Consider the following 24,150-nt stretch of genomic DNA (forward strand, 5'->3'; position numbering starts at 1 on the left):
ATTAAATTCCACCCAGTATCAGTTGACTCGGCATCCATTTTTGTTTAATTACATAATTGTGTAGTGCTTTCCAACATATTTCTATGTCAAAGGCTCCATATAAGCGGAAGTTGTTGCTGTAGTGTAGTGAAACGTCAGTTTGGACTATGTATTCAAGTCTCCGGAATGTGCTTGAACATATTACAATTTGATTCACAGGTAAGATACTACCACTGATCAGAGGCTGATCCCCATAATATCTTAGTCCAAGCTAATCTCTCTCTTTGCCAATATGTTACTTAATTTAGTTCAGTATCCCCTTAATCTCTGGTGTCATTAAATCATTTCTCCTAGGCACTCAGGAATATTTTCACTATTTTGACATGTTAAAATAAACAAATGTGGAACGCTAACCTCCAATTTGCACCTTATGTTAAAACAGATTTTAGCACTGCATTTCTCAGGACTGTGTGAACACATATAATCTGCATTTATCAACTTTACACTGGTGTATAATTTGATGTCAACCATTAATGTGTTTATCATGGAATTTTTGGAGGTGTGGGAAATCAAAATAAACATGAATGTCTTTGATTTTAATCTAAATTATAAATATCAATGTACAACTGAACAAAGTTACATTTCTATTCTCCCGAGATATGGGCAGAATTTGTGAATCACATTGGAGATGAGACCGGAGATGGATAGGCTGGAATATTGCTACCGGAGAACATCAGGTAGCCTATTGATGCAATCAGATGGCCTAAAAATTAAGACTAATGTTCTGAGGATGACCGGAAGCTTCCTGTCGGGCATTGGGCCCCCCCAGTGTGACCAAATTCCAGCCCATACAAGTGACAGCCTCCCGGCAGCAGGCCAGGGGCTAGTGCTTCAGCATCGTTTAAAACCTATCCTCCCCACAGCCGACATACCAAGATGGTCACGACTGTGGATGCAGGTCACCCTGGGGGTGGGCTGCCCCTTGGCGATGGCAGTCATGTAGCTGTGGCCACTTTTCATTTTTAAAATTTCTAAGAAGTCTTCAGAGGGTGGCCAAAGGCTGCCACTTAATTGGCCACTTCCTCAAAAATCACCCTCTGGATCCCGACGCTGACTTGTGTGGGACTCTGACCTGCATTTCTCCTGACAGCAGGGTTGGTACCTACAAGAGAGAAACCACCCCCATGGTCACTGCCTATGATTTTTAGATAAAAAGATAAATTAGGTTTTCATGCAAACTTTCTGTTTATCGGTGCAAAAACACAGTCAAAAGCTGAATTGGAAACTTATCTCAACTTTGCCTTCAACTTCCACCCCTCCTTTACCTGCACATTCTCCATCTCTGGCTCTGCCTTCTCTTCCTTGACACGCTATCGCCATTTCTGGGATTAGACTGCCCATTAATGTCTACCACAAGCCCAGCGTTTCTCCCAGCTGCAATGATTATACTTACTCCGGCCCCAGTTCCTGTCAGGGCTCTATTCCATGTTAATGAAAGCAAAATACTGCAGATGCTGAGTGTCTGAAATAAAAGCTGAAAATGCTGGAAAAACTCAGCAGATCTGGCAGCATCTGTGGAGAGAGAAACAAAGGCCTGACTTTTATGCTGATTGGGCGGGCAGGGGATACTGAACTAAATTAAGTAACATATTTGCAAAGAGAGAGATTAGCAAGCATCCCGATGTCATCCCACGCTCGCGCGATATTTCGGTTGGGGGACACGTGTAAACGTCCGAAGCACAATTAAGAGGGCAATTAAGCCCATTAATGGCGCGATTGTCTCTGATTTTTCATGGTCAGTCCAAACTTATGTTTGGTGGACGGGTGAATCAGCCAGGCGGACTTCGCATTTTTCATGAAACCTCACGCGAGGGCGGGATGAGGATTCCGTTATTAGATAAAATAAAAATAAAAATCTATGGACAGCACGTTTATCATCAATATGTTCAAGTGCCTGATTGTGATGCTTGGACTAATTTTTATTCCTGATTTTCAAAACTTTACTTCATGGTTTTCAGGTCTGCAGCTCCCTCAGGCAGCTCTCTGCCTTCAGGGAGCTTTCTCTCAGCGCTTGCCCGTGCCCATGCTGATGTCATCACCCGCCCTCCTCCTGCCCTTCCCACCCCGGCAGCGCTGAGCTTTTCACGCTGGGTAGCCGTTAATTGGGCAGCCAACGTGAAATCGTGGCCAGGGGTCCATCGCGGTCGGTCGTCCATTTCCCGACCACTCCTGGGCCTACCGATTGTGCCCGCCTGCCAAGCTGCAAATTTAGGCCGAGGTTTTGAGGCCATATGACTCTTCTGCACCATGTTCCTAGTTTCTCTGTTGCATCTGTTCTGACAATACCACACTTTCAGCGACTGGAGTAAGTCACTGACAGTCCATCACTCATGGAATTCTTCAAGAGTCCTAATACTTTCCTGGTTAATTGCTTGCTTCAACTAAATAGTAAAATATTTACATCTGTTTTCGTTTCCTGTCAACTTCTGGTGTGAATAATCTTTTGCATGCGTCAGCTTCCTATTCAACAATATTTGGTCATACTTTTGTCAGCTTCTGGTTCTGCTGCAGATACTTCATTGGAATCAGTGGTGCCAGTTGATCCCACAAGTGGATCCAAGTGGATCAGAATCATTATAGTGCACCTTTTCTGAGTTTATTAATGTCAGATCAATTTTTCACCCATATAACTTTTTCTTCCATTCCTTCATAGGATGCGAGTATCACTGTTGTGATAAATAAGTATAGATGTAAAAATAAATTAACTTCAGCATTTTTATTGCCCACCCCTGATTGCCCTTGAGAAAGTGGTGAACTGCCTTCTTGAACTGCTTGTTGCCCATGTAGCCTGGGTACACCTACAGTGCTGTTAGGGAGAGAATTCAAGGACTTTGGACCAGCGATGTTGAATGAATGGTGATCTAGTTCTAAATCAAGATGGTGTATGACTTCAACATTGGCTCCGCCCCCCCCAAAACAAGATCTGCTTGCTGCAGCTGCTCCCTCCCCACTGGCCTCTCCACCAACACCCCCACCCACCTCTGCCTAGCCCTCCTGCCCTCACCTCCCCGCCCTGAGGACCACACTTCCTAGTTCTGTACTCTGGGACTTAGGGCTGAATTTTCTGCCGGTCAGGCGGGTGGAGCAAGAGTGGCCGTGAGTGGGCGCGGACCCGATCGGCGTCCGCGATCGGGTCCGCACCGCCATTTTGTGCGAGCGGACCAATTAAGGCCCGCCCAGTGCATTTCCCAACTCCCATGAATAGCGGGAGTGTGGGGGTGCAGTGGGCGTGCACAGACCGCCGGGTCCAATGGCGACCCGGCAGCCTGTTTAAAGGAAGGCCTGGCAGCCTCCTGTAGGCTGCTCACAATAGCCAGTTCCAGGTCACACCGCAGGGGATCGGCTGAGCAGGGCACGCTGGAGGGAAGGGCACAGGAGCAGGGCAGGCTGCAGGGTCTGCCACAGGAGCAGGGCAGACTGCAGGGTCTGCCACAGGAGCAGGGCAGGCTGCAGGGTCTGCCACAGGAGCAGGGCCGGCTGCAGGGTCTGCCACAGGAGCAGGGCAGGCTGCAGGGTCTGCCACAGGAGCAGGGCAGGCTGCAGGGTCTGCCACAGGAGCAGGGCCGGCTGCAGGGTCTGTCACAGGAGCAGGGCAGGCTGCAGGGTCTGCCCCAGGAGCAGGGCCAGGCTGCAGGGTCTGCCACAGGAACAGGGCCAGGCTGCAGGGTCTGCCCCAGGAGCAGGGCAGGCTGCAGGGTCTGTCACAGGAGCAGGGCCGGCTGCAGGGTCTGCCACAGGAGCAGGGCAGGCTGCAGGGTCTGTCACAGGAGCAGGGCCGGCTGCAGGGTCTGCCACAGGAACAGGGCCAGGCTGCAGGGTCTGCCCCAGGAGCAGGGCAGGCTGCAGGGTCTGCCCCAGGAGCAGGGCCAGGCTGCAGGGTCTGCCCCAGGAGCAGGGCCAGGCTGCAGGGTCTGCCCCAGGAGCAGGGCAGGCTGCAGGGTCTGTCACAGGAACAGGGCAGGCTGCAGGGTCTGCCCCAGGAGCAGGGCAGGCTGCAGGGTCTGCCACAGGAACAGGGCAGGCTGCAGGGTCTGCCACAGGAGCAGGGCAGGCTGCAGGGTCTGTCACAGGAGCAGGGCAGGCTGCAGGGTCTGTCACAGGAGCAGGGCAGGCTGCAGGGTCTGTCACAGGAGCAGGGCAGGCTACAGGAGCAGGGCAGGCTGCAGGGTAGGCCAGCGGGGGGCCAATGCACCCCTCGCTTTTCTGATAACTGCCTTGCTGCCCTCCTCGAGGAGGTGGCAGCACGGCGGGAGGTGTTGATGCCTCAGGATGGGAGGAGAAGCCCCCCCCCACATGACCAAACGTGCCTGGGAGGAGGTGGCGGAGGTGGTGAGCTCCCGTGTTGTGGTGCGGCGCACCTGGATCCAGTGCTGTAAACCTTTCAACAATTTGTTGTGCTCTGGAAGGCTGAGTATCATGTTGGCATTGGGCATTTAACCCAGCAGGTAGCCTTAGACCTTGAGGGCCGCTCCCACCCACCACCCCCCACCCCCCTCACCCCAAGTCTTACTGTCATGGCTGCATTGAATCATGTTAGGTATTTCACGTACGCTGGGTGGGCAAGCAGATAGTGCCCATGCTTACATCAGCCTGAGTGGTTCATGAGGAGATGAGTTCTCCCCCGCCCCATGTGTTGCTCTTAGTCGCACATGACTAGTCTGGGGGCAACATGCAGGAGATGCAGCTAGGCACATACTCAGAACTCCAGCATATGTCCTATTCACGATGATGAGATTGTGGAAGGGGAACCTCAAGGTATTGTGGCCAAAAGCCATCTGCTGCCCTCGACGCTGCATGCAGTTGTGCCTCCTTGCTATGGGAGCAAAGACCATGTGTCTCCGAAAGTGATGTATGCAGAATGTGTGCAAGGTGGCCGTTGGGAGGGTGTTGGGAGCAGGCGTACTATCTTTATGTGACTCATCAGCATAAGGGAGGAGGCACTGGAGGCCTGATATGGGCCACTGTGGTTGGGGTGCGGCGTCCGCGTGCAGAGTCCATGTACGAATTGCCTCAATGAATGGTCTTCTCTGTTTTTCAGGAGAAAAATGCTCACAATGCATCTGAGCATTTGAGGACTGGAGACAGCCAGGTCCAGCTGCTGATGTTAAGCCGCTTCGAACAGGAGGCCCTGGAGCTTGAGAGGCGCCATGTACCCAGGTCAACTGGTGTTGGTGAGGCTGGGGTGGAACGGTCAGGTATTTGAGGCCATAAGTGACATCCGCTCTGTCTTCCCACCATCTATAGCACTGATGATTGTTTGATTTGTTATTGTTGCAACATTGCTTGGATACAGGGTGATAGAGTCAGAGGTGTGGATCATAGACAAAGGTCCCTCGGCCCTTCAAGGATGTGCGCGTCAAACACATTCCAAAGTCTCCTAATCCCATTTCCCAGCACTATCCCCATGGCCTTGTATGCCATGGCATCGCAACTGCACATCCAAAAACTTATTACAAGTTAGGAGGGTTTCTGCGTCTGCCACCCTTTCAGCCAGTGCATCCCACATTACTGTGTGGAAAATCACCTCACCTCACCTGTCAACCTCATGCCCCTTACCTTAAATCTATGCCACCTGGTTACTCATCCCTCCGCCAAGGGGAAAAGTTCCTTTCTGTCGGCCCTATCCATGCCCCTCATAATGTTTCAAGCTCAATAATGTCACCCCTCAATCTCCTCTGCTCCAGGGGAAATAACCCCAGTCTATGCTATGTCTCCTCATAAGTCAAACTCTCCAGCCCAGCCAGCTTCCTGGTCAGGGACCTCTGCATTCTCTCAACTCCAATCACATCTCTCCCATGAAGTGCATATCACAACTGCATGCAGAACTATAGCTGTAGCCTAGGCAGCATTTTCTGCACTTGAAAGATGACCTCCCCGTTCCTATATTCTATTCCTCAGCTAATAAAAGCTAGTATGGCATTTAACTTCTTAAACACCTTATGTACCTGTCCCGCTACCTTAATGGGCCTGTCGACATGCCCAGCAAGGTCCCTCTGATCCTCCTTACTTTCCACGGACCTACCATTCATCGTGTATTCCCATACCTTGTTTCTCCTGCCCAAGTGCATCACCTCACATTTATTCACATAACATTCTATTTGGCATTCCTTAGGCCATCTGGCCAGCCCATCTGAATCCATCTGTAATGTTTGGGTCTCTTCCTGACTATTTCCCACCCCACCAATATTCGTCTCCACAGGTTCTGGAAGGTTGAACGCATAATGAGCCGGGGGAAAGGGATGAAGTGTGTCACTGTGTGGACGGTAACTGATCCACTATCCTTGTTGTTAATTTCAGCATCATCAGAGCCTGTCCGCAAGGAGGAATTGCAGATGCCCCCTCACACCTGAGCGCCCTCAACTATCACCTGCACCACACCATTTCTGCGAGACAGGCACCAGCGCAGATATTAGTGCCTCGGTGGGAATGTTGCAATAATAACAAATCAAACAATCATCAGTGCTATGGATGGTGGGAAGACAGAACGGATCTCACTGTTGACCTCAAATACCTGGCCATTCCACCCCAGCCTCACCGACGCCAGTGGACCTGAGCGCATGGCGCCTCTCAAGCTCCAGGGCCTCCTGCTCGAATCGGCTCAAAATCATCAGCTGGACCTGGCCGCCTCCAGTCCGCCAACACTCACAGGCATTGAGAGCATTTTTCTCCTGAAAAACAGAGAAGACCATTCATTGCGGCTAATTGCACATGGACTCTGCACGCGCACGCCACACCCCAACCACAATGGCCCATATCAGGCCTCCAGTGCCTCCTCTCCATGCTACTGCTGATCAGTCACACAAAGATAATACACCTGCTCCCAACCACCCCCCCCCAATGGCCACTTTGGACACATTCTGCGTCCATCACTTTAGGAAATACACGGTCTTAGCTCCCATGGCAAGGAGGTGCAACTAGGTGCAGCGTCGAGGGCAGCAGGTGGCTCTTGGCCATGAGACCTTGAGGCTCCCCTTCCACAATCTCATCACCATGAACAGGAAATATATTGGAGTTCTGAGTGTTCGCCTAGCTCCATCCCTTGCAGGTTGCCCCAAGACTAGTCATGTGTGACTAAGAGCAACACATGGTCTGGGGGAGAACCCATCTCCCCATGAACCAGTCAGGCTGATGTAAACATGGTTACTATCTGCTTGCACACCCAGAGTACGTGAAATGCCCAACATGATTCAATGCAGTCATGACAGTAAGACTTGGTGGGAGGGGGGGGGCCTCTAAGGCTAAGGATACCTTAGGTTAAATGCCCAACGCCAACACGACACTCACCCTTCCAGAGCACAACAAATTGTTGAAGTGCTTACGGCACTAGATCCAGGTGCGCCTCACCGCGTTGCGGGAACTCACCACCTCCGCCACCTCCTCCCACCCTGTCATGTGGGGGGGCCTCCTCATCCCATCCTGAGGGAACAACACCTCCTGCCGTGCAGCCACCTCCTCAAGGAGGGCAGCAAGGCAATCATCAGAAAAGTGAGGGGCACATTGGCCCCCTGCTGGCCTACCCTGCAGCCTGCCCTGCTCCTGTGGCAGACCCTGCAGCCTGTCCTGCTCCTCTGCCCTTCCCTCCAGATTGCCCTGCTGAGCAGACCCCCTGCAGTTGGATCTCCAGGTGGCCATTGCAAGCAGCCTACAGGAGGCTGCCAGGCCTTCCTTTAGACAGACTGCCGGGTCGCCATTGGACCCGGCGGTCTGTGCATGCCTACCGCAGCCCGCACACTCCCGCAATCCACAGGAGTCAGAAATACACTTGGTGGGCCTTAATTGGCCCACCCGTGCAAAATGGCGGTGTGGCCCCATTCGCAGGCGCCAATCGGGTCCGCACCTGCCTGCGTCCACTCCTGCTCCACCTGCCCACCAAACGGAAAATTTTGGTCTTAGACTCTGGGGACTGCATGTAGTTCCAATCCTGTCCACTGCAGCTTCTGGCATCCCTGGGACTAGAGAGCTGCCGGCCAATATGATTGGCCAGTAGCTCTCTGACACAGTCCTGTTGAGTGAGGGGGTGGAAGTCCTGGCACCAGCCAATTAAAGCTCATTGGAACATTAAATGGCTCTGTGGCACCCAGTGTTGACAGGATGCTGGAGAGGGAAACCCCACCATTTGAAAAATCTTGGCCCATGTCTTGCTGCATACAGACATGGATTGTTTCCTTGTCTGAAGCATTGCAAATTGAAATGAGCACTGTGCAATCATCAATGAACGATGGAGGGAAGGTCATTGATGAAGCAGCTGAAAGTATTTGGACCTAGGACACAATCCTGAGAAACTCTTGCAGCGATGTCCTGGGGCTGAGATGATTGGCCTCAAAAACCACAAGACTCCTACCAATTTTATTTCTTCTCACACCGCCGTCGGCTCTTCTGCCATTCACCTTAATCTTTGTCCTTTTTATTTGTTTGTGGAATGTGGGTGTCACTAGCTATCCCTAATTGCCCTTTCTCAGAGAGCAATTTTAAGAGTCAACCACATCAAGACTCAGTCATATTAGGCCAGTCCAAGTAAGGACTTCCTTCCCTAAAGAGTTCCCTAAACTTCCATAAACTGAATTAGATGGGTTTTTACAACAATCGACAATGGTTTTTAATTCCAGATATTTATTGGCCAGAATTTTCCCGTCGGCGATTTGGGGGCGGGGCCCGCTCGCCGATGGGAAAATGAGGTGGGATGACTTTGGGAGGAACCCCCGATGTCTTCCCGGTCCCTTTAAATTTTTAGGAAGGCGGGCGGACAGCGAAATCAGCTGTCCGCCCGCTGACCTGTCAATGGCCAATTGAGGCCAGGAACCCCATCGGGCTTCTGAAAAAAGATAAAACCTCATCCACTGGCGGGATGAGGTTTCATCTCAGTTTTTACAAAGTTTATTAAAGTTTCACTCATATTTATTAACATGTCCCATCTCATGTGACAGTGTCACATGAGAGGGACATGTTAGTAATGTTTTTCTTTCTCTATTTTTAAAGTTTTTTAAACATTCAGCGTTCTCCCTGAGATAGCACTTAGTCTCAGGGAGCAGTGCGCTCTTTCATGCGCATACGCGAAAGAGCGCACTTTGACAGATGGGGAATCCCTCCCCCCCCAGCGCTTCCTGTTGGGCAGGCCGCTGGGTGGGCCTTAATTGGCCTGCCCACTCAAAATGGCGGCTGGCCCTGTTTCGGTGGCAGAGTTCGGCTGCCCGGCCACCGCCAAGCCGGTGGGACCCGCATGACCATCAAGGTCAAAATTCTGGCCACCAGTTACAATACCACTACGCCACCGCCTCCCCTGACAATGGGAGCAATGGGAATGGCCAGGAAACGGCCCGCTGCCTGCGATTGGCCCTCAACCGCGATTTCACGCTGGCTGGCCAATTACCAGCGCTGTCAGGGTTTGGGGGTGGGGGAGATGGTGGGGGGGTGGGTTGCAGGAGGAGGGCAAGTGCATAAGTCTGTGCATGCACGGGGGAGCACGCACTGAAAGCTATCTAAAGGCAGAGAGGTGTCTCAGGGAGCTGAAGACTTTTAAAATCAAAAATTCTGGAAAAAAATGTCCCCACATAGGACTCACTCATATGAACAGGAACATAATAAAAATTATGTCAAAACAACTGTTTTTTTTTAAATTTATGTTGGAAACCTCATCCTGCCCGTGAATGAAGTTTCCTCAAAAAGGCAAAGGCCATCTGGCCGATTCGCCCACCCGCCAACCATAACGTTGGATGGGCAGTGAAAAATCACTGTTAATTAATAGTTTAATGGCCTTAATAGGCCTCTTAACTTTTGGCAGGCATGCTGCTGACTCTCGCATGCGCCTGCCAACTGAAATATCACCCAATGTCATCTCGCTCTATTTTATGCCCGATCGGGTCGGGCACGTGCCCATCTTCAGAACGTAAAATTCTGCCCCATGAATAAAGAGGGAAGATTTTCCATTTTCACCGCATTGAAATAAAAGCTATGGAAGTTAGACATGTCCTAAAAAAAGCGTGAACATGCTGGACTTACCAACTAGATCACCATTAAAGATGGCAGAAAAGGTTAAGGTTGGTACATTCAGGAGTAAGTGAATTTTTAACAGCATCATAATTGATAATTTCTGTCAAACAACCTCACTGGCCCTGAAAATTTCATTTTACAGGTTTGAAAGCTCAAACCTTCAGAAATTAGTGCTGGAGACTTTTTAAAAAACCTTTGCTGTCTGTCTCTTTTATCTGTCTCTCTTAATTCCATCATTCCCAATCTTTATTCTACTTTCTTTAGATGATTTAAATCTAATTTGTACTTCCTGATTTATATGGCCTTGTTTAGACTCTGTTGAGAGCAGGAGACTTTTAACTGAGGGGGCTTGACAGGGTACATGCTGAGAGGATGTTTCACCTTGTGGGGGAATCTAGAACTAGGAGGCTCAGTTTCAAAATAAGGGGTCTTCCATTTAAGATGTTCTGAGGAGGAAGCTCTTCTCTCAGAGGGCCATTAATCTGTGGATTATAGAGAACAGTGGTGACTGGGCCATTGAGTATATTCAAGGATGAATTGGACATATTTTTAATCTATAAGGGAGTCAGGGATTATGGGCAGAAGGCAGGAAAGTGGACTTAAGATCACTATCAGATCAGCCATGACCGTATTGAATGGCAGAGCTGGCTCAAGGGGCCAAATTGCCTACTCCTGCTCCTATTTCTTATGTAACCCCCAAAAACCAATGGATTTGGGTCAGGTTACAATGTTAAAAATATGAATCCCAGCCCGGACCTGCCTCCAACCTGCCTACTTCAGGTTTCAATGGAGGTGGGTTGAGGGACAGGCAACCAATCTGCTCCCAGGGGAAGGGTGTGTAATTTAAATGTTATAATGAGGCTATGCGACCCATATTTAGCCATCATTTTAAACTTAACTCTGGCTGAGTTTTCTGTGCCTCAGCCAGCTTCTGGCAGCTAAAGGGGGGCAAGGACCACTAGACCCAGGTCATTTGCTTTTCTGCTTTCCTGTAGGATCCAATATTCCTGCTTCAAAAAACAAAACTGGGGTCTCTTTGCAGGATTTTGAATCCACAGACGGATAAAGGTGCTGGGTGTTGCTAAAGTTGAGGCTAACGGTATCTCATAGTGAAGTTTATTATTCTCATTGAAAAACAAATTGGATTTGTCATTGCTATGACTTTTCTGGAGAGGGAAGATTTACCTCTGAGTGATTTACAACTAACCAAGGGTGGGTTAATAGCATTAGCAGAAAAGTTGGAATTGGAGTTAAAGCCAACAATTAAGAGGGCAATTAAGCCCATGAAGGTTCTAATTGACTCCGATTTTTCATGGTCCATCCAACCTTATGGTTGGCAGATGGGCGTGATGAAGTTCCGTTATAAATTTTAAAAACATTTTGTTTGGACAGAATTTTCATCATCTACATGTTCAGGTGACTGATTCTGATGCGTGGACATTTTGTTCAAATCGTTTTGAAATCTTTATTCATTGCTTCTAAATTCTTTAGCTCCTTGAGGCAGCTATCTGCCTTCAGGGAGCATTCATTCCGCGATCCCCCACGCCCACGCTTACATCAGCGCCCGCCCTCCTCCCAACCCCACCCCGGCAGCACTGAGCATTTCAGCACGCCTTTCACGCTGGCTGGCCGTTAATTTGCCAGCTAGCGTGAAATCGCGGTTGGGGGCCGATTGCAGTCGGCAGTCCGTTTCCCGGCTGCACCTGATTGCGCTCGCCCACCGAACTAAAAATCCTGCCCCAAGGAAAGTTAGCATTAGGGACGCAAGAGTGTCAAAGGCTCTGTGAGGAACTAGGATCTGCTAAGGGAAAAATTGATCAGTGTAGAGAACCAAATTTCACACACATAAAATGGGTCTGATAATGGAAAACAAGAATTGGTGAGAACAGCTGAGCATCAGTCACAGGAAGTTGAACACTTGAATGAGGGCTTGAAACTTGTAGAAACAAATTCAACAAAGGTAGATCTTCAATTAAGACCTGTTGAACTTCAAATATCAGAAGTCTCTGTTAAATATCGCGAAAAACGCTTTAAGCAGGGGAAGGAGTTGCTGATTAATCAGAAAAGTTGGTTGAATGCAGAATTAAAATCAAGACTGACGAATTACTGGAGCTTTTTTGTGAAAAGAGCAATGAAATCCTTAAATTCCAGTGCAATCTCGGGAGCAAAATGGATGAGATGTGCGGCTTGGAAGAGCAGATCCATACTTTAAAAGCAGCTAAGGAGAATTGAGAGAAACAGATTGAGAATATAACAAGTGAATTGCAGGAGTCTAAGGGGCAGTCGGCAACCATGGAAGAAGTATGCTGAACTGAACTGAATGCCCGTGTGATGTGTCAAACTTGTAGAAGGGTTCTGCAGGTGATTCTGAAACAAAGACAACTGAACTCACCAGAGCAGTTAGTGAGCTGAATGAAAAAATCAAGAAAGTTGGAAAAGAATTGGAAAGTAAATGAGTGAACAAACATTTGGATGATGAAGGTTCCACTTTTCAGGCAACAGCAGGAAGAATATGAATTTGTGCAGAAGGCTGTGGCACATCTCTTGGCTAAACTATAAGATAACTTAAGCAACGAAAATAAAACTACTTTGGTGCAGACTTATTTATCTGCTATTGATAAGGATACTGAAATAACAGAAAATCTGTTCTGAAGGAAGTGGCTGAAGAAGATAATTTTGAAGCTGGGTGTCAATCAGAAATACAAGCTTTCTTTAACAAAGTTAAAGGACCAATTGAAGGCATACTTCCAACAACAGAGGAGAAGAATAAGAAACCCCCTACGTTCTTCTGCATTAAAGTTGGAAAACTTATGTGATAGTCATTTGTACCATATAGTGTGACTACTACTTGATTGAAATATATAAGATCCCAACGGGTCTTGACAGGGTGGATGTGGAGAGGATGTTTCCTCTTGTGGGAGAATCTAGAACGAGGGGTCACTGTTTAAAATAAGGGGTCGTCCAATTAAAACAGAGATGAGGCGAAATTATTTCTCTCAGAGAGTTGTGAGTCTTTGGAACTCTCTTCCTGAAAAGGTGGTGGAAACAGAGTCTTTGAAGATTTTTAAGGCAGAGGTGTATAGATTCTTGGTAAGCAAAGAGGGCACTAAGTTATCGGGGATAGGCAGGATGCAGATTTGAGATTACTATCAGATCAGCTATGATCTTATTAAATGGCACAGCAGGCTGAATGGCCTACTCCTGCTCCTTGTTCGTATGTCCACATGTTCGTATGTACTATGCATCCATATATGAAGGGGGTGGAGGGGCGCCAGAGTATTGGTTTGCACTTCCACCAAGAAGGCTGAAAACCCATGGCATAAAAACATAAGCTGGTCAAGATGTTTCTAAAGGAATTTTCAACGTATCTAGCCAATGCAGACATGATGGGCCAAATAGCATCCTTCTGCACTGTAACAATTCTGTGCTTCACCAATCTCCTGCGATGAGACACTTGCCCCTGACCTTTCTGATTTTGCTCCAATCCTTCTGATTTCTCCCTGATCCTTCTGATTTCTCTCTGACTCTTCTGATCTCCTCCTCAATCCTTCTAATTTCCTCCAAGGAGCTTCCAATCTTCCACCAACATTTCTGATCACCACACCCTCGACCCTTCTGATCTCCTCCACAAGAGCTCCAATCTTCCCCACCCCTGATTCCTCTGATCTCCTCTGACCTTGGTCTCTGAACACCACCCCCCTCCTCAACCCATAATTAACCCCATATCCCAATCGTTCCCCTGGCTTCCAATCTACATTCTGGTCTCCTAGTTCTTCTTTGTTGTCCTCCAATCTTTCCCCTGGCCTTTGATCTTCATCTGGCGTCTAATCTACTCCCCTTCCCTGGCCTCCGATCTCTCTTCCACTCTCTGGTCTCTTGCCCTGCATTGTATCCTGATCTTGCCAATGCCCTGGTCTCCCTCCTGGCCTTCAATTTGCCCCCATCACTGGACTTCCATGTTACCTCTGACCTCCAATCCCCCATCTGGCTTCCTACATCCCTCCTGCTATCTCGACCCGAATTGTTCCTCTGGCTTCCAATCTCTTCACTCCACCACTGTCTTTCTGATCCCTTCCTCTCTCCTCTCCACCCCTGCCAGCTGCGGCCTGGTGCCAAAGGCCTACTTGCCCGATAGACAACCAGCTTCTCAATTTGGAGAATAAATTCTATTATGTCCTGTCATTAACAGGAAGCCCATTCTTCCAGGTTTCCTGACCTCCAAGCAGCCCCTCCACCAAATAGACACTGTTAGAGTAGAATGCTGAGCATCTTTCCTTTGTCATGAGCTGCAAAATTCAGGCCATGATTTATGTGTTCACTATGTGTTTGCCACAATGAAGAGGCTGAAGCAGGACATGCAGCATAGGCTGGCACAGTGATAATATTAGCTCTATCACTAATTTGATAGAAGGGAAAAAAAGATCAAAGAAAATAAAACCCCGCAATTTAGTAATAATATGTATTGTATTTTGTTCAGAGATATTGACCTGTACTTTTGGCCCAGAATATCTTAAGGTGCAATGCCTCAGGGAAACAAAGATCAATTCCTTTCTATAAATATTTAAAGAACTTGGCTGTGGGCCGGGAACTCTAAACAATTGCACAGCTATTTAATTTATCAGCATTTTACCTGCAGATATAATTCAATCAGAGATATCAATGTTTTCTCCCATCCCAGAGGCTGTATTTTCCAAAGAGATAAAATGGCAACATTAGTAGATGAATATGGAATACAATAAATTGCTAAGCAGCAGATTAGATGTTATCAGCAGATGTACAATCATAACATAAAACCTCACAAGATTAGGAAAGGCTGTAAGCCATCAAAAACTAGGCTCCCTGGTTGTTTTATATAAAGTAAGTAGATGAGTCACACATTTGGTAGGTTTAACTCTCCCACTCTGTGCTTATTTAGCTGGATAGTGGTATGGATTATATAATTGGTCTCAGACCTTGTGATTGAGGGAGAGGAAAACCAGCAATGGTCCTTCTCATGACTGTTATCCAGTGACCCCTTCTGGACTGAACTTGTGAGGATGTTTGATCGGAACAGCGTCAGTTTAAGTTGGTGCCAGACTTGGTGCAGTGGTGATGTGCTAAGTGCATGTTGCAGAATAACACCAACAGCATGGGTTCAATTCCTGTACTGGCTGAGGTAATTCTTAGGGCCTACCTCCTTGCCTTGTCCCATAGTAATATCATGGCAAAAGCCATGATTAGCAACCCTTGGTGGACTCCAGCAAAGGGCATGTAGCAGTCATCCATTGCAGCTGTCAAGCTACCCAAATGTCCTGGATTCTCCTCGCCTCTGAGGTCATGCAAAAGCAGCCGAGAGAGTGGTGGCAGCAACACGCATCCTTCCCCCACTACAATCAAATTCCTTAACGTTGGGTTAGCTGTAAAATTGTGACCTTTGAAATCATTTAAACTTGGGCATGCTCAAACAACAAGGAGCTACTGTTACTATTAACACACTTGCTTCCAAGTCAGAGAATCAAGGGTCCAAGTATGATTCTTGATTCTGGACACCAGTAAAGAAAATGAGGGAGCACTGAGGTGTTGCAGGTATTATGCTTTGAATGAGATGCTAAATAGAGGCAATAGCCTCACCTACAACCGTGAAGCACTAGCCCCCATTAAAACCACCCTCTCTCTCATCCTGGCTGTTTTGCTGGTTATCCCCTCATCTCTGGTTCTTTAATTCCAGGAGTTGCAGATCTGACTAGTTATGTTGGATAACCAGTTTAGCCATCAACTACCAGATCACAGAGCACTATCAGGCCCTGCTTTCTACTAAAACTGCGCACATTTCCAGGATCATCCGAGAGAGCAAAGAGAACTCCTGGTTTCATCACTCTATTGTAAAATGTCTTCTTAAGCCCCCCTCCCATGTGCCCTCCACCCTCAACTCCAACAACATGAGCGAGAAGCTCATGGACCTCATTGCTATTAAGATTGAGATAATCCGATCAGCTGTATCTGCTGCTTCGTCCCTTTCCCCAGTCCCAGATCAAACTTTCTTCAAGTTTTCCCTACGAACCAGCTCTGAATTTGCATTCTTTTCTAGTTTCTCTCCTATCTCCTCCACGCCCGGTCTGGGCTCATTTCACCCATGAGAGCCATCTTCCTGCTCCCTCAGCCCTAATCCGACCAAACTGCTGACCACTAAACGTCCCCTCCTGATGCCCTGTTAGCCGATATTCGTTCTCCTTTGTTGTCCCTTTCGCCTTCAAATCTGTTGTCATCACACCTCACCTCAAAAAAAGAAACCTCTCCATCCTTGCAAACTACTACCCCATCTTTAACCTCTCTTCCCTCTCAAAGCCCTTGAGTATGTTATCACCTGACAAATCCATGCCCATCTTTCCCATGAGAACTCCATGTTTGAATCCCTCCAATTATGACCTTGCATCCGTTCTTATCAAAGTCACAAATTACATCCTCTGTGACTGTGACAAAAATAAATTTTCCCTCCTCGTCCTTCTCAGCCTATCTGCGGCCTTTGACACAGATAAACAAACCATCCTCTTCCAACACTGCTCCACCGTCATCCAGCTGGGTGGGACTGTACTCACCTGGCTACACTCTTATCTATCCAGTTGTAGCCAGAGGTTCACATGCAATGGTTTCTACTTCCTCTGATGTCTCCCAAGGATCTATCCTTAGCTCCCTCCTATTTCACTTCTAAATTCTGCCACTCGGTGACATCATTAAAAAACACAGCGTCAGTTTTCATATGTAGCTGACGACACCCAGACTGATTTCACCAGCACCTCTTTCAACTCCTCCATCGTCTTTTAGTTATCAGACTGTTTGTCTAATGCTCTGCACTGGATGATCAGAAATTTTCTCCAACCAAATATCGGAAGGACCAAGCCATTGCCTTCAGTCCCTGCTACAAATTCCATTCCTAGCTTACTAATAAAATTGGCGCTATGAAATGGATTTTATTGTTAGAAGAGCTGAAGTTCAAAAGACCTAGTGATACAATGGAAAATTTACATTCAAAGGGAAAGCTTGGTATATAAAGAAAGGAGTTTGTGTGTGTAAGGTAGAGATATTTAAGACCTAACCAGCCTGTACACCTCCAACCAACTTGCAAAGGAACCTCATTTGGAATTCATAAGGTCAAATGTGCTTTGCCTGGTGTCTATTTAAGGTCTATGGGTTAATGTTGCCTTAGTGGAGATTTACTTGGGGGTGATTAATTTGGGGATTTGTTAAAAAGTTATGATGGTAGTATTTTTTAGCCATGTGGATGTGTTTAATTTGTTGTTAAATTAATAAATGTTTAATTTAGTTTTATATAAAAACCACGAGACTCGGTGGTTTTATTCCGACTGAATTCAAAGTCTGCATCTCAAAATTATAAATTGCAAAAATGGATTATGACAGTTGTTTCACATTTCCCTCTGAGATTTGAACAACTCAGGCCTCTGCCATCGGCTGTGTCATAGTATTCTTCAAAATGCCATTTAAAACCTACTTCATTTAACAAACTTTGTATCATTTGTCCTAATGTCTCCTTTTATGGTTCAGTGTCGAATCTTGCTCCTATAAAGTGCCCTGTGATGTTTCACTATGTTAAAGACTCTAGTTGTACTGAGCCCCTGCCTACCTACTCAGGTGGATGTGAAAGATCCCATGGCAGAATTCGAAGAAGAACTGTGGGCGTATCTGGGCCACCATTCCTCAACACAAGTCATTAAAATGAATTCCTTCATAATAATCAATCCCTATTTATAGGCACAATGTGGAAGTTAGACCTGAAACCGCACACAATCACACACCTATTCTACTAATGTCAAGTTATGCTCAACTTTCCTGTGAATCTCATTAGAATACTACTAAATGTAAAAAGGGTGGAAAGGAGTGGAAAACAACATCAACAGTTGTGGCCAAGGAAAGCGCCAAATTCACTTTAGGTGGTTTTTCTTTAAGTATGACAATTAAAAATTTATCTAACTTAAGCAGCATTCATGTGCACTGGACAGGGCACGTTTAATAACCTGAAATTGCTTTTCAGTTCTTAATGTGCCTTATACTTAGGTCATGAAAATACATTAAAAGAAACAGAAGATGGAGAGCAGATCTCAGTGAGGATAATTTTTAAAAAACTTATGGAATTGCAATAAAACACCAGAAAAATAATTCATTTTTTTCTCGTGCTTGAAAATCTGATCATAATTTGACAAAAGCCTTGGAGTAACTGAAATGGCAAGAACCTTACATAATTTGATACGTTTTGTAATTTGCAACTTGAGGGCATCATAATGGCTGGATATATGTTTGGGTGGAGGGATAGCCTATCGTAGAAGTTCAAGGAGAGCTGCACTTATGACATGCACAAAATGACGTGATATTTTATGCTGCATATTTTATTTGCATCAAGGTTACTCAGTACAACTTTGCTGCTTTGCCTAGAAACTATTATTCATGTATTAGACTTCAGAACAAGCAGATTATCTGGTTGTTTATTTAGTTATTACTCATGGAACCTTTATTTGTACAAATTTGACTGCTACGTTTAACTACAGTTCAACAGTAACTACACTTCAAAGGTATTTCACTGGGTATGAAGTGATATGGAATATTCTGAAAGGCACAACTTAAATGACAGTTCTTTCTTATTAACAGTGATGATCCTATGGCCAACCGACACTCATTCTCAAGGCAAAGATTGAATAACAGTTCCCTGAACAAACTAACAGAGCTAGTGCTCACAGAGCTGTCCTCCAGGAATGAATTAAAGTCTTCAGGGAACAGAGGAGAGGGGAAAAGTTTTAGCAAAGCACTGTGTGCGTAAATACTAAGCAATGGATAAGAGCTTTTCTTACCAAATGGCAACAAAGAGTCACAGTGAATGGGGTCCGCAAACTGGAAACAAGTCTTAAGTGGTGTGCCCCTGGTCCCACACTTGTTTCTTCTCTTTATAAATGGCATCCATGATGGAATATCAAGCTGGGCCAGACTTTTTGCAGATGCCTACCTATTTTACAGAGACATTACTGAAGCAGCAGATGATGTTAGCTAATCTCGTCGAATGGGGATATGTGGGGAATGAAATTCAGTGTAGCAAAATGCAACATCATGCGAACCAGCAATAGTTGATGTCCACCAGTACCCATCTACATAATGCATGATTTCCCCCCTTGAAGTTACTAAAGAATGTTGTTACTTAGGAATCCACATCCAAAATAATTTAAAATTGAAAGTACAAAGTCAACAGGCAGCTTCCATGGCATTGAAAATGCTTGGGTTCGTGAAATGGAAATTCCATTACTCTTCAACTACAATAAAGGAAATGTTGTACCAAAAACTAGCCAGAACAACCCTAGGTATGGTGTAGCTGCTTGGGACCATATACTGCTAAAAATACTACTCTCCTTGAGAAAGTTCAATGCTGAGCAGCCTGCTTTGTTACAAACAATTACTCGCGAGATACCAGTGCTCCCATATTTGGCCACGTTGTGAGGCTGGCGGTCTCCAGAATAGAAGGAAGGCCCAGAGGTTGATTTGCCTCTATAAAATTTTGAATGGACAATTAAGTATTTCTAAGGCATCCATCCAAGTTTGAAGAGTTCATAACCAACAGCTCCAACTGTCTGCACCCCAATGTGCTCCCTTTGCTAACTCCTTTTTCACAAGAACAATTAGGGACAACCTTTCACAAACCTTAATCTCATGCCCCCTAAGGACTCACATAAGGAAAATTAGTTAAACCTAAAAAATAATTAATTACCGCGTTCATTGTGAAAATTCCCTATTGGAAGACTACGGAGGAAAACCTTACCAAATACTAAGTAACAAGCGTGTTGCTTTGTTAGCACAACCAATATGAGACAATAATTACTGAGGCAATGAATCAATATGTAATTGCTTATGCTTCACCTTTTTTATCTTCAAAACCAGTTTGAGATTTGTTTTTAAATAACCTATATGGTTTGAAATATTGAATGTAGATTTGTATAGCAATAAGATCAATCATTTTGAAACTCCACATAAAAAATGATGCTAGTGAACAACTAAGTTTATAATTTTCTAGTTCCAATCGTGATGCTCTATCAGATAATTTTTGGTGCTGTAAGGGCTCATAATTTGAGATAATTTTTATCCCCAGCATTTATAATAAAAGTAGCTAAGGTAGCTTTAAATCCTGAAAAGAATGCATGATGCTACAAATACTAATGGAGTATATACAATACAATAAAAAAGAATGTGATAATTATGGAGGATTTAGGATGTTGATACAATTGTAAGGTTTGGTGACTTGTGAAAATTCTTCAAGGCTTTCAAGGCTGTTAAGACAATTATACAGCATTAAGGCCACAGACATACCATTGAGTAATTACATCCAATATTCCGGTCAATTGGAGCTTAATTTACAGCCTGTGGCAAGTTAAGTGATCAAATGATTGGACAGCAGCAATAACATTTTCACACCTGAGAAAACTGGAAGTAAAATCGGTAAAATGTCACCGATAAAATGCCATGAAATAACTCACTGGAGTTGAGTGAAAATCATGGCTAAAGACAAAAGTAAAGTCTCTAGATGCCCTGTTTTTTTGAGCTGAACTATTTCTGAGGAGTAAAGGCTATCTCCGTACGTTTGCTATTGAGGGCACTGTCTTTCTATTTGCTCCAACTCACAATTTGTTCCAAACAGCTGTACTTTGTGTATTAATGTGGAATTACACATCCAGCTTACTCAGCTATTCATTTACATGTAGCTAATATCAATCTGTAATCATTGCTGGTTTACATTGCCATGATAGCAGATCACAGCCCCGAATTACTAATGGGCATGTTGGACTTTAAGTAAGACATGTCATTTTTTAAAAAAGGGACCTAAAAGCAAAAGCTGACTGAGACCGTAAAGTAATCACTTGCTGGAACATTCCTTTGTGGATTACACTTGGCCAACTAGTCCAGAGGACAGAATGTCACACCTAAAAAGATGTCAAAGCCTACTTCAGAGAGACACACTTCAAAGGAAAAAATGCAATGCAAAAATTTAACTGTAATCTCCAGTGGTTACAGAGATAATGAAGGCTGAGTACCATCTCCTGTGAGTTATATCCCAGACTGTAGACACGATGTGAGTTGAAAAGAAAGCAGGTCTGGGCAAAAGACATGTTTGTTTTTTCCCTTTCAGGAATACACAAGAAAGGGGGTTATAAAGCCAATTACAACAGTAGTTCTATGTGGTAGTTTTGGTGTTCCAGACCTGGTGTGTACTCTGAAGTACATCAACTAGACATCCCTGCATTTACAGGTAAAAAAATCACTCTCTCTGATTGCTGGAAGCAAGTCACAAGTCAGCAAAGCCACAGTTGAAAAGGAAACAGGACAACTCCTTTCAACTAACCTGCAGAACCAAGAATCTCCAAACCAACTGCTCAACTGACCAAAGTCAGTCCTACTGGAATCATCCAACTTAACGGTTGCAACGTTTCATCATCTACTCATCACGGACAAACCAAAAGACTGATTCATATACCGTTTTTTAACCTTTATTTCTGGACTCACTTCTCATTTCTAATCTGTGTGTATGTGTATTGTGTTTTTATTTTTTTCTCTCACATTTTAGTAACTAATAAACTCACTCTTTCTTTCTTTGACTCTAGAAAGCCTGGGTTAAATTGATTCTTTTTAAAACATAAATACATTTGGATTGAGAAGAGGTATCCACGAGGGAAGGGATCATTTTTAAATTAACCTTGTTGCAACAAATTGAGGGGGTTGAATAAAGAAGGGGAGCTAGTTCATCCCTCCTCACCCTGGAGTATAACAATTTGAGGTACCTTGTCCGGGATCATAACAAATTGGGGGAGCCTCGCCGGGGACCAGTCACAACATAGTGCAGTACAAATGCACTGCAACCTTAACATTCGTGCAAAACAATTTCAGATTTGCACTGACAATAAACTAGCAGTTAATGTCTCAACAAAGCTGTATTCAGGTTGAACCTAACTCTGAAACAAAGCAAAGCAAAGCAAGAATCCCTGGAACCATACTGTGCATGATTGGGTTATTTTGAATGCAGTCAGGTTGACTATGTTAAGGAAAAGACAGGTTTACCACAGCATCACCAGCGGTCTTTAAAGGGACCACTGCAGGCTGGCACTAAAATGTACATTTGTTAATACTAAATGAAAGTGGATTTGAGAGGAGCCTGCTCTCATAAACATATTTCTAGGCTATTGCCTCATGATGTTTGATTCTTAAGATCTCCCAAATCTCATCACATTGTATGGATGTACTTTTCCATTGCCTTTGAAGTTGGTACCAGTAGGGATTGGGTCCAAGTAAAATGAGTAATTAGTGTGTTGGTGGTAAATATACATAGATGCCTTTACAAATATGTCTCATGTCATTATCATCCAATTGTGTGATAAAAGGACCCTTTTTTTTAGACAGCTCTCCTTTGATTTTGACATTCAGGTTTACTAAGACAGGTTCTAACTTTGCTCTGGTGCCCAGCATTAAATATATCATTACTGTGTTGTACAACCATAAGAAATAATGCAGTCGTGTTCAGTGTGTGTTGCACAACATGACTTACTGCTTTCAGAGGGCATGGTCCCATCAAATATGACATTTTTGGAGGTAGCTGGACTAGTTAAGTGCATCATTATAATTTTTGGTAAGCTAGAATCATCCAGAAATAATGTTAAAGTATGCATGGATATAGAAATCTACAAGCTATAGCAATGCAATTGAAGAAAATTACTAGCATCTATTCATATTGCATTATTACTAAACAAAGAAATATTGGTATCAGAGCACAGGAAAATTTGTATGAGCTAATCACTGATAAGCGTTTCCACTCCAATTGTAAAATAAGATTCAGCTTAGTGCATGTGGAAGCTGAAAGGAAATTCTTATACTGATTTCTTTAAAAAATAAAACTTTGATGGAGTTTAATGTGTAATGGAATCAAAGCATTTTTTAAAACAAAGCAAATTAGTGTGGCTTGTAAGGACATAAATACTATTGTTTCCAAATGTGATTAGTTCCTCGAATAGTGGAGGGAAATAATACAATTGAATTACAAGCTTTAATGTGCATTTTCTACATCCAAGTTACATTACTTCCTTTTCAGCCATCATCTTATGTCTAATTCTTATGTATAAATTTTACATATTGTTCATTTCAGTACTACACTAGTTTCACTATATATTGCCTAATTCTATATTAGCCTCTGCTTCTTTTTTCAGAGAAGGCAAGTGTAATGTATATACTGTATTAATGTAGAATCAACAGGAATAGTTCATGATGCTAAGTTCAAACTAATGTAAACATACAAAAATGATGGGCAGGAAAAGCTGGCTTACCCAACACTTACGATGGTCGCAGCATCAAGATTAGACACTTCCCAAGGCCGCCCTGCCATGTAATCTCCTGTGGGAGGCAAAACAAAAAAGCAGAGAAAGATCCAGGTCTAATAAGGATTTAAAATATGGAAAATTGCTCTGCGATTTCCTCAGGTGATCCATACAGTCCAGGACATCACACAGACCATGTGTTACATGTAAAATTACTTGCCTTCTATATGATGCAATCTCTGGCCCAGTTAAAACCAGTGTGGCTCCCTCTTGAAGATGACTGAGTAACAACTTGGAAGATTTCTGATGGCCTATATATCTACAAAATGTATGAATAAGTGACTTTGTGGAGATCAACTAGGCCATCAAGCAAAGTAGCACAGTCAGTAGAGTGAAGCACCGTTCATCAACAGTGAGGAAGCTATCCTTGGTGCACAAGGCATAGCAAAATCATACATAAATCCATTATTCACAACAGGTTTGTATTCCTCCCATACCTAATGCACAGAGAAACACATCCCCCACTCTAAGCAGATGTGTTCAAAGGCACAAAAAGAATAAAGCAATGCAGGAAACCACAAATAAACACACACATGTGGCAGAATGAAAGTAAATGCCATGGAGTGTTCTCATCTACTGTTGGGGGGCAGAGAGAATCTTGTAGATATTCCCCATAGTTGACTGATTAGGGGCATTAAATCCATTCTTGGGTAGAGGATTTCTGTTTTGTGGTCGGAAAACATTTGATGGACAATTTTGGTTTCATGTTTCTTTGAAGGCAATTTTAACTTTGGGT

Source organism: Cetorhinus maximus, chromosome 22, assembly GCF_964194155.1.
Source record: "Cetorhinus maximus chromosome 22, sCetMax3.hap1.1, whole genome shotgun sequence".
Classification (NCBI taxonomy): Eukaryota; Metazoa; Chordata; class Chondrichthyes; order Lamniformes; family Cetorhinidae; genus Cetorhinus; species Cetorhinus maximus.